Source organism: Ornithorhynchus anatinus, chromosome 21 (assembly GCF_004115215.2).
Source record: "Ornithorhynchus anatinus isolate Pmale09 chromosome 21, mOrnAna1.pri.v4, whole genome shotgun sequence".
Lineage (NCBI taxonomy): Eukaryota > Metazoa > Chordata > Mammalia > Monotremata > Ornithorhynchidae > Ornithorhynchus > Ornithorhynchus anatinus.
The window spans coordinates 4,127,862-4,139,069 of NC_041748.1; the positions used below are offsets into that span (position 1 = coordinate 4,127,862).

General features: G+C 47.9%; 1 long non-coding RNA gene across 1 annotated transcript; it reads left to right on the forward strand.

The window, feature by feature from the left end:
• Positions 1–346: 346 nt before the first annotated feature.
• Positions 347–10,080, forward strand: LOC114806032. The gene is made up of 3 exons (XR_003754157.2): positions 347–388; positions 9,186–9,300; positions 9,779–10,080. It is a non-coding gene; the product is annotated as an uncharacterized LOC114806032 (long non-coding RNA).
• The last annotated feature ends 1,128 nt before the right edge of the window (positions 10,081–11,208 follow it).

The window sequence follows — 11,208 nt, forward strand, 5'->3', positions numbered from 1 at the left end:
GAGGACTTACTTAGTACTTGGGAGAGTACCCTCCTTCTGACTCCCAGACCTGCGTTCTATCCACTAGGCCGCCCTGCTTCTCTCATTTTCACCGGAAACAAGAGAGCTCAGAGAAGATCGGTGGCGTGGACAGTCGCTACACCTGCATCTGGGGAGGGGAAAACTGGGATCTCAAACGAGGCTGAATGTGATGACCAAATGGCGGTGGAAATAGGAATGAAGGAAGTGAACAGTGAGCGGAGCAGCGATGTTTAACACTCACCGCTGAAGGTGACTGACCTTCGGGAAGCAGCTTGGTGTAGTGGATAGAGCAGTGGATAGAGCCTGGGAGTCAGGAGGACCTGGTTTCTAATCCCGGCTTTGCCACGTGTCTGTTGCGTGACCTCGGGTAAGTCATTTCAATTTAACCTTTAGCCCTGAATTTTGAGCCCTGACTTCCCTCTCCGACCTCTCCTCTTTAAGCCCTCTGATCCTTTCCCCCAGTTGATTTTTGCTCCGTGACCCTCCATCGTTTCCTTGTTCCCCCCATCCCTAATCCATTTGAATGTCCGTCTTCCCCTGTAGACTGCCAGCTCCTTGTGGGCGGGGATCAGCTCTGTTGGATTGTTCTTTCCCCAGCAGAGGACACGGGTTCGAATCCCGGCTCTGCCACGCGTCAGTTGTGTGACCTTGGGCAAGTCACTTAACTTCTCGGTGCCTCAGTTACCTCATCTGTAAAATGGGGATTAACTGTGAGCCTCATGTGGGACGACCTGATTACCCTGTATCTACCCCAGCGCTTAGAACAGTGCTCTCCACATAGCGCTTAACGAAGACCAACATTGTGATTATTAAGCGCTCTGTACAGTGCTCTGCACAGAGTAAGCGCTCAACGAAACAAAATCGATTCCCTTCTCTGGGCCTCAGTGACCTCATCTATAAAATGGGGATGAAGACTGTGAGCCCGATGTGGGACCAGGACTGGGTCCAACCTGATTTAGTGTGTATCTACCACAGAGCTTAGAACAGTGCTTGACACGGAGTAAATCCTCGACAACGCCATCATCATCATTTTCGAGCCGATGGAATGAAGGGGAATTTGAGGTTAATTTCAACGCAAATTTGCTGCTTGGATCCCTCTGGCATCCAAAAGGAAGTTGTGTAAAGTTTGGGAGACCAGAGTGTAGAGAGAAGGGATGTCGATTACGTTTGGAGGTCGCCACCTTGTCTTCAGTCAGCTGGTCAGTCGTATTTATTGAGCACTTCCTGTGTGCAGAGCACTGTACTAAATGCTTGGGAGAGTATATGACAATAAGCAGTCACAGTCCCTGCCCACAACGACTTTACAGTCTAGAGGGGGAGACGGAGATTAATATAAATAAATGAAGGATATGGACATAAGTGCTGTGGGGCCGGGAGGGGGGATGAATAATAATAATAATAATGATAATGTTGGTATTTGTTAAGCGCTTACTAGGTGCAGAGCACTGTTCTAAGCGCTGGGGTAGATACAGGGTCATCAGGTCGTCCCACGTGAGGCTCACGGTTAATCCCCATTTTACAGATGACGTAACTGAGGCACAGAGAAGTGAAGTGACTTGCCCACAGTCACACAGCTGACTAGAGGGAGCAAGTCAGGGTGACGCAGAAGGGAGTGGGTGAGGGGGAAAGGAAGGCTCAATCGGGGAAGGCCTCTTGGAGGAGAAGTTCAACTCCCCACTTTAACTCCCTTATCTTTAAGACCTTTGCCTTAATACTTTAATCCCAAACAGCTCACCAAAGCCAGGTGAAGAAAAGGATCATTTTTTGGTCTTCATTCGGCCTTCTGACTCATCACTTAGAGAAGGTGAATCACTCTACCGCCCAATGAAACCGGCCTTCCATCTGGGTGTCTGTCGGGAGAAGGCCCCCTCTACCCCGTGAGGTATAAGGTCGAGGAAAAATAGACAGGCAAAATAACCGGAGTTACCCGTTCCCAACTAACACACTGAAAAGGGAAAGCGGCCTGACCCAGTGGAAAGAGCACGAGCCTGGGAGTCGGGGGACCTGGGTTCTAATCTGTGCTCTGCCGACTGCTTGCTGTGTGACCTTGGGCAAGTCACTTCACTTTGTGCCTCATTTACCTCACCTGTAAAATGGGGATTAAATTCTCCTCCTTTCAATTTAGACTGTGTCGCAGTCCCAACCTGATAAACTTGCATCGACCCCGTCGTTTAAAACAGTGCTTAACACATAGTAAGCTCTTAACGAGTATGATAAAAAACACACTGAATCTCACCCTCATTTCTCTCACCCTTGACCCCTTGCTCACAACCCCCTCCTCCCGAGATCTTTCACATCCCAGAGTCATTCATTCTTTCAGACGTATTTATTGAGCGCTTACATGGTGCTGTACTAAGCTCTTGAGAGACTACAACAATAAGCAGACACGTTCCCTGCCCACAGCTCTCCTCGCCTTACTTTCTCTCCCTACTTCATCACCTGTGCACTTGAGTTCTCAACTACTGAGGGTTTAGGTTCTCGGTCTCTCTCCACCACGGCGCTTACCTGTATATCAATCCATCAGTGGTATTTACCGAGTGCTTCTGTATAGAGCACCAACTAAACGCTGGGGAGAGTGACATACAACGGAATTAGCAGACATGTTACCTGTCCATAATGAGGTTACAGCGTGGCTTAGTGGAAAGAGCCCGGGCTTGGGATTTGGAGGTCATGAGTTCTAATCCCTGCTCCGCCACTTATCAGCTGTGTGACTTTGGGCAAGTCACGACTTCTCTGGGTCTCAGTCACCTCATCTGTAAAATGGGGTTGAAGACTGTGAGCCTCATGTGAGACAACCAGATTATCTCGTATCTACCCCAGTGCGGTGCTTGGCACAGAGTAAGTGCTTCACAAATGCCATCATTGTTATCATTACCTGTAAACTCTGTTGGTTCCCCTACCTGTGATTTTTATTTGTCACCCACCAAGCTATCCTATAAGCTCCTCCAGGGCTGGGATCCTGTCTACTAACACTATCTCGTGGGCAGAGAATGTATTATCTCCTTCGAACTGGGCTCTCCCAAGTGCTTAGTACAGTAAATACCACTCAAAGCACTCAGTAAATTTGATTGAGTGATTTTCTGTAACCCTTTCCCTCTTCCAGGCCTATGTAGTAGATGTCTTGCTCCATGGAAACACTTTTCTTTGGTACAGAAAGCAGGGAGAAACTTACACTTCTTCTGGGGTCCCTCTAAATTTGCAAGCTGCTGGTCCAGTTTTGCAGCTGGTCCTCATCTTTTGAGCTTGCGGTCTCCAGGCAATGAGTTTTCCGTCCAGAGACAGGCTTAGAACACTCCTCTAGACTGTAAACTCTTTGCGGGCGGGGACCGTGTCTATTATATTGTTACGTTGTACTCTCCCAAGCAGTACGGTGCTCTGCACTCAGCAAGTGCTCAAAAAATCCTACTGACCGCCTGACTGACTCCTTGATTCGCTGCTTCCTTTTCCTTTTGACCTCTTACGCACGGCCTGCTTCTAGCCCAGAATGCCCTACCTCTTTAATATTCCACAATTACTCTCCCCACCTTCAAAGCCTAAATTGAGGGCACATCTCTTCCAAGACTAAGTCCTCATTTGGCCTTCTCCCACTCCCTTCTGTGTCACCTTGATCTGCTCCCTTTATCTGCCTCTTCTTCAGCCCCGGAGCACTTACATATAGATATGTAATCTATTTATTTGCACTCATTTACCTAACCGTCGTTTCTCTATTTCTATTAAAGTGTGTCTCCCCCTCTAGAGTGCGAGCTTCTTGTGGGCAGGGAATGTATCAACCGACTCCTTGGTAGTGTACTCTCCCAGTACGGTGCTCTCCGCACAGTGAGCATTCGGTAAATATGACTGATTGATTGAAAGCTGGCTTCGGATAACACCGGCTGGATTGGTCCAGGACGGAGTTACTGGTGGTTTGGAGAAACGTAGCACTGTCTCTCCCGTTAGCCGACGGTTCAGAGCTCGTTCTTCCTCTGATGGTTAGGCCCCAAGTGATGGAGATAGTGCACTCTGGGAAATTCTTCCTGTTAAGACCTGCTCTCCCCTCGTGGATCGTTATCTCCGGGATCTCCCACAAAATGGTTGCCCTTAAACTCTTCCTCAAGCAAAAGCGAGAATTACCCAGCAGGCAGGGGTTAAATTAGCTGAAAGATTTCTGACTCTGGAGGGAATGAGTCACTTCTCTTTGCAGAAGGATTAGGCCGCAGGAAGGGCTGGTGAGGAATCCATAATGTAGGCTCACACCTCCTGTACACCTTCTCTCTCTCCTCTCCTCTCCTCTCTCCCCCCCCCCCAGGATCCCAGGGCGGTAGGACACCTTTTTATGGTATTTGTTAAGCGCTTACTATGTGCCAGAGTGGAAGTAGAGAGTGGATAGACATGGGGATGAACGTTATTGTGGTCACTCAATCAATGGTATATTTTTGAGCGCTTACCGTGTGCAGAGCACTGTACTAAGGGCTTGGGAGAGTACAACACAACAGAGTTGTTAGACACATTCCCTGCCCACAGCAAGCTTACAGTCTAGAGGGGGAGACAGACATCGTTACCACCAGATAAATTATCGATATGGACATAAATCCTGTGCGGTGTGGAAGTGTCACTGACAAACCTCAAAATGGAAGTCAGGGCCGGGTTCATTTTGGATTCCAAATCGAGAATGGACGACACACCCCAGGTGGTATACCTGTAATTTATTGATTCCTATTTATTAAATTCCATCGATGTATCGTAGTTATTGAGCACTCACTGTGTGCAGAGCACTGTATTGCACACTTGGGAGAGCACAATACAACAGAATCGGTAGACACGTTCCCTGCCCATGATGAGTTTACGGTCCAGAAGGGGAGAGAGCCATTAATAGGAATAAATGAGTAATTTATAATATATAATTTAAAGATATGCACCTAAGTGTTGTGGAGGTGGGATGACTATCAAATAACCAAAGAGCATTTCATTTATATATATGTCCTTATTGACAACTATGTCTGAATCCCCCTCTAGACTGTGAGCTCACTGTGGGCAGGGAATGTGTCTACCAACACTTGTTATTGTTATATTGTACTATCCCAAGAGCCTAGTACAGTTCTTTGCACAGAGTAAGTGCTCAATAAATCAAATTTATTGAATGGTACAGGGGATAAAAAGTTTATTGCTTATAAATAATACTAATGATTATAATTGTGGTATTTGTTAAGCAACTATGTAACAGGTACTGTACTAAGCGCTGGGGTGGATAGAAGTAGATCGGGTTGGACACAGTCCCTGTCCCACGTGAATCTCACGTGGTCAATCCCCATTTTACAGACGAGGTAACTGAGGCTCAGAGACGTAAAGTGACTTGCCCCAGGTCACACAGCAGGTAAGTGGCAGAGCCAGGATTAGAACCCATGACCTCCTGACTCCCAGGGCCACGCTCGGTACGTCTGATAAGCACCTCAACTGAGTTCTCTGTAGCTTGCGTTTAGTAGGATATAGCTTCGGTCACCTATATTCGCTCCTTTGCACTCCTTATGGGTGAGGGGCAGAATGTCACAGGGAGACGTGAATAAAGGGTGCGAATCCAAATGGAAGGGTGATGCAGAAGGGATTGGAAGAAGAGGAAATGAGGGTTTAGTCAGGGAAGGCCTCTTGGAGGAGATGGGCCTTAAATAAGACTTTGAAAGTGAGGAGAGTGTTGGGCTGTCGGATATGAAGAGGGAGGGCGTTCCAGGCCAGAGGCAGGACGTGGGCAAGAGGTTGGCGGTGAGAGAGATGAAATACAGAAATAGAAATGAAAAAGATGAAGTACAGTGCGTAGGTTGACATTTGAGGAGTGAAGTGTGTGGGCCGGGTTAGAGTAGGACATTAGGAAGGCGAGGTAGGAGGGGACAAGTTGATTGAGTGCTTGAAATTCTTTGGTCAGGAGCTTCTGTTTGAGGTGGAGGTGGATGGGCAACCACCGGAAGTCTTTGAGGAGTGGGAAACATGGCCTGCGTGTTTTGGTAGAAAAATGATCTGGGCAGCAGACTGTAGTATGGACTGGAGTGGGAACAGACAGGTGGCAGGGAGGTCAGCGAGGAGACTGCTGCAATAATCAAGGTGGGATAGGATAAACGTTTGGATAAATGTGATAGCAATTTGGATGGAGGAGAAAGGGCGGATTTCAGTAGCGTTGTGAAAGTGGAACCGACAGGACTTGGTGACAGATTGAATATGTCGGTTGAATGAGAGGAGTTGAACCAGTGCCAAGATTACAGGCTTGTGAGACAGCGAGGATGGAGGTGCTGTCTACGGTGATGGACAAATCATTCATTCATTCAGTCACTAGTATTTACTGAGCGCTTACTATGTGCAGAGCACTGCACTAAGCGCTTGGAATGGACAGTTCGGCAACAAGACAATCCCTGCCCATTGACGGGCTTACAGTCTAATCGGGGGAGACACGGGGAGGACAGGGTTTGGGTGGGAACATGAGGAGTTCTATCTTGGATTTGTTAAGTCTGGGGTGTCGGCGGGACACTGAAGTAGAGCTGTCCTGAAAGCAGGAGGAAATAGGAGACTGCAGAGAAGGAGAAAGATCAGGGCTGGAGATGTAGAGATGATCATTCAATCCAGGGAAGCAAATTAGTTCTCCAGGGCAGTGAGTCTTGAGGGATTTCCACAGTTAGAAAGTTGTTTGTTAAAGCTGTTAATATTTACTCAGCCCCATACTGAGCACTGAGGTAAATCCAAGATAGGTCAGACCCTGTCCCTGTTCCATGTGGAATCACAGTCTAAGTAGGACGGAGAACAAATACTGAGCCTCTGTGTTAGGGATGAAGAAACTGAGGTACAAAGAAGTGAAGTGACTTGCCCGAGATCGCACGGCCGGCAAGTGAAAAGAGTAGGGTCTTGGTCCTGTGACTCTCAGGCTCTTTCTCTCTGCTTCCATCGTCAGTGTTTTCTGAGCTCTCGCCTGGAATGCGATCGTAGGTCTGATAAATAACAGCCAGCACCTGGATGCAGAGTTTGAGAATGTAGAGGGTGAAATCGGAGTGGGGGAATATAAATTTCACGTAAGCGTCGGTCCAACCTTCACGGCATTGCTAAAATCCATTCAGAGTGCTACCGTCTTAATCCAAGTACTTATCCTATCCCGCCTTGATTACTATATCAACCTCCTTGCTGACCTCGCAGCCTCCTGCCTCTCCCCACTCCAGTTATTAAAGGCACCTCTCCGAGAGGCCTTCCGGGACCAAGTCTTCATTTCCTTTGCTCCCACTCCCTTCTGCGTTACGCTGGTTTGTTCCTTTCCACCCACCTTCAGCCCCACAGGACTTAACAAATACATCTGTAATTTTGTTTATATTAATGTCTGCCTCCCACTCTAGACTCTAAGCTAGTGTGGGTTGGGAATGTGTCATACTGTTATGCTGTAATAACAGTGATGGTATCTGTGAGCGCTTATTCTGTGCCGAGCACCGTTCTAAGTGCTGTACTCACCTGAGTGCTTAGTACAGTGCTCTGCGCACAGTAAGGGCTCAATAAATGTGATAGATTGATGGTTGGCTATGGGAGCCCTTGATTAGGGGAGGTGGAGAGAAGTACAGAGCCGCCGAGGCGCAGAAAGATAGTTTACACCCTCTTGTGCATTCCAGCAAGAGGTTTTTAAGGAATATTAGAACTTGTTTGAATATGAATATGAACAGTTGAATATGAAGGCCAGTCTTAATTTGGCCCAAGTCATCTGCCCAAAACCCTCTCCGGGAAGTGGTCCTAGACTTTGACCATGCAGGCGGTGAGCTCCTTGTGGACAAGGACCGGGCCTACTCTCTCCGTTGTAGCAGTGTGGCCTACTGGATAGAGCACGGGCCTGGGAGTCAGAAGGACCTGGGTTCTAATCTTGGCTCTGCCACTTGTTTGCTGTGTGACCTTGGGAAGGTCGCTTCACTTCTCTGGGCCTCATTTTCCTCATCAGTGAAATGGGGATTATGACAGTGACCCCCATGTGGGACAGGGACTGTGTCCAACCCAATTACCTTGTATCTACCCCAGTGTTTAGTACGGTGCCTGCACTAAGTAGGCGCTTAACAAATGCCACAATTATTTTTATCATTTCCCCGAGCACTTAGTATAGTGCTCTGCACAGAGAAGGTAGGGAATGTGCCCGTTATATTGTTCTTTGTACTCTTCCAAGCGCTTAGTACAGTGACCCGCACACTGTAAGCACTCAATAAATATGATGGATCGATTGATTTAGCACTCAGTAAATACCATGGATTGATTGATAGATAACTTATTCGTTCATTTAATCGTATTTATTGAGCACTCGATGTGTGCAGAGCACTGTAGTAAGTGCTTGGAAGAGTACCGTACAACAATAAACCTACACATTCCCTGCCCACGACGAGCTTACAGTCTAGCGGGGGGAGACAGACGTTAATATAAATAAATACATTACAGATGCGAACATAAGTGCCGAGGGACTGGGGGGATGAACAAAGGGAGCAAGTCAGAGCGATGCAGACGGTAGTGGGAGAAGAAGAAAGGGGGGCTTAGGCGGGGAAGTCCTCTTGAAGGAGATGTTCCCTCAATAAGACTTTGAAGTGGGGGAGAATAATTGTACGACAGATTTGAGGAGGAAGGGCATTTCGGGGCAGAGGCAAGATGCGGGCGAGGCTTCGGCGGTGAGCTAAGTGAGGTAGAGGGAGAAGGTTGGCATTAGAGGGGTGAATTGATGAATGGATGAATGACCTTATTCTTGCCACATGTGTAGATGCTCAGGGATGGAAATGACCCTCTATCCAGGAGGCGTAAAACCAACAGTTGTGGTCCAAGTCTGCTCTATCCAGACCTGTGTGCTATGCATACTGCATAACTAACATAAGAGTTAGTTATGATAAACTAACTCTTGCTTATCCTAAGCCTTAATCCAACTTTAAATTGGATACCTCACAGCAGCGCATCTTGGGGGAGAGAGAGACAGGCAATTGCAAGGAGTTGAACTCCCCTCTCAGTCGGTCAGTATCTGTCCCAGAGCCAGCCCCGAGGTTCAGAGTCACGGCAACTCCATCAAACTGTCCGTGCCCCGTTTCAAGAGGATGACATCTTGGAGAGCTTCAACGGACACCAGGGAGAGAGCGAGACGACGAAAGAGATGACAGGTCTGCTTTAGCTCCCGCGGTTCTCAGCGACCGGCTTTATTGCTTTTTCAGGCGTCCGACACCCCTGATCGTGTTGTCACGAACCTTCATCTCCTCCGCCTCGATTTGATATGAGCCCTTCGGAATGATAACCTTTTGGGATCCATCACAGACTGCTCCCTTTCTGGTGGGTGTTTTGAATTTCTCGACTTTCGCGCGTTTCCGTCTGTAGATAGGTAGGTAAGCTATCTAGAAAAATAGAGAAGCGTGATGGAGTGCGTCGAGCATGGGCCTAGAAGTCAGAAGGTCGTGGGTTCTGATCCCAGCTCCTCCACTTGTCTGCCGTGTGTCGTTGGGCAAATCATTTCACTTCTCTGTGCCTCAGGAACTTCATCTGTAATATGGGGATTGAGACTGTGAGCCCCGAGTGGAACAGGGATTGTGTCCGATGTAATTTGTATCCACACCAGGGCTTAGTACAGTACCCGGCACGTAATAAGCACTTCACAAATACCACACATGTTGTTATTATCATTATGTGGGAAAGGGACTGCGTCCAACCCAATTTGCTTGTATCCACCCCGGCGCTTAGTACGGTGGCTGGGACACACTAAGCACGTGACAAATTCCATTTTCATTATTATTATTTTTATGATCTCAACCAGGATTCTTTCTTCTGCATCTGCCTCAGTCTGACTCCACGGGAGGGTTGTACATATTTCCGTTTGTACCGGAGAATTTTCCTCCAACCTCCTCTCCGGTGGATAAACCCTTTCCAAGCCTGGCGATGAATACGTTTGATTGAGAAATGGGCGTCGTCAGGCACAAGAGCACCAAATGGAACTGAGAAAAACGGGAAGCATCTTCTTCCTTCCTCGGCTTCTCGGTTTCAAAAGCATTTCTTGGTAAATCTCAGTCCCGTAATTACAACTTTAAAAGTGATGATTAAACAGTGTTTGCCACCAAACAGATCAGGAAATAAATTTGAAGTGATTGCAGACCAGTTGCGGTGAGACAGTCCGAACCTTTGCTTCACTCAACCCTTAGGTCAACAGAAGGTAAAGCGATCCCCTGGTTAGAATTCCAGGGCAGAGGCAGGCGTGAGCACAGAACATTGATACCCACCAGATAGGATCAAGTGCTCCTTGACTATTGCATCGGCCTTCTTGCCGACCCCCCGGCCTGTTGCCTCCACCCGCTCCGATCCACCGATCCATACTCCGCTCCGCTGCACGCATCGTTTGTTATCAAAAACGTTCAGTCCATGTCTCCCCACTCCTCAAGAACCTGTACGTCGCAAAGAAACTCCTTATCATTGGCTTTAAAGCCCTCGGTCAGCTTGCCCTGTCCTACCTCACCTCACTAATCTCCTACTCCAGCCCAGGCCGCTCACTCCGCTCCTCTAGAGCCAACTTACTCACTGTGCCTCTATCGTGCCGCTGACCCCTTTCCCATGTCCTCCCCCACGCCTGGAACTCCCATCCCCCCTATATATGCCAGACCACCACTCTCTCCACCTTCAAAGCATTTTTGAGGACACATTTCCATAGGGGCCTTCCCCGATTAAGCCATCTTCTCCCCTGCTCACTCTCCTTTCTGCATTGTCCATGAACCTGGATCTGTACCTTCGGACGTTTGATTTTCTCCCCATCTCCAACCGCATATTATTTGTTATTTATTCTTATTAATGTCCATCTCCTGCTCTAGATGGAATGAGGCTGCTAATTCTGCTTTATTGTACTCTCCCAAGTGCTTAATACAATACATGGTAAGAGCTCAATAAACACTAGTGATCGAAGTGCAGGACCAAATGTACCCAGACGGCAAGCTTGTTGCGGGCAGGGAGTGTGTCTACCAGCTCTGTTTTACTGTACTCTCCAAAGCGCTTAGTACAGTGCTCTGCGCTGTGCTTAATAATGTTCACTGATTGATCGACGCACTTGAGACCTGTTTGATTGTCTTAGCTGGAACCCAGAACACGGGAAGGTGAATAATAACCGGCAGATCCTTTGCCACCTGACACCGTCTAAACCACAGACGTCCCCCAGTCCAAGAGACCTAGAAAGGAGGGAGAAATCACGGGTATAAGAAACAC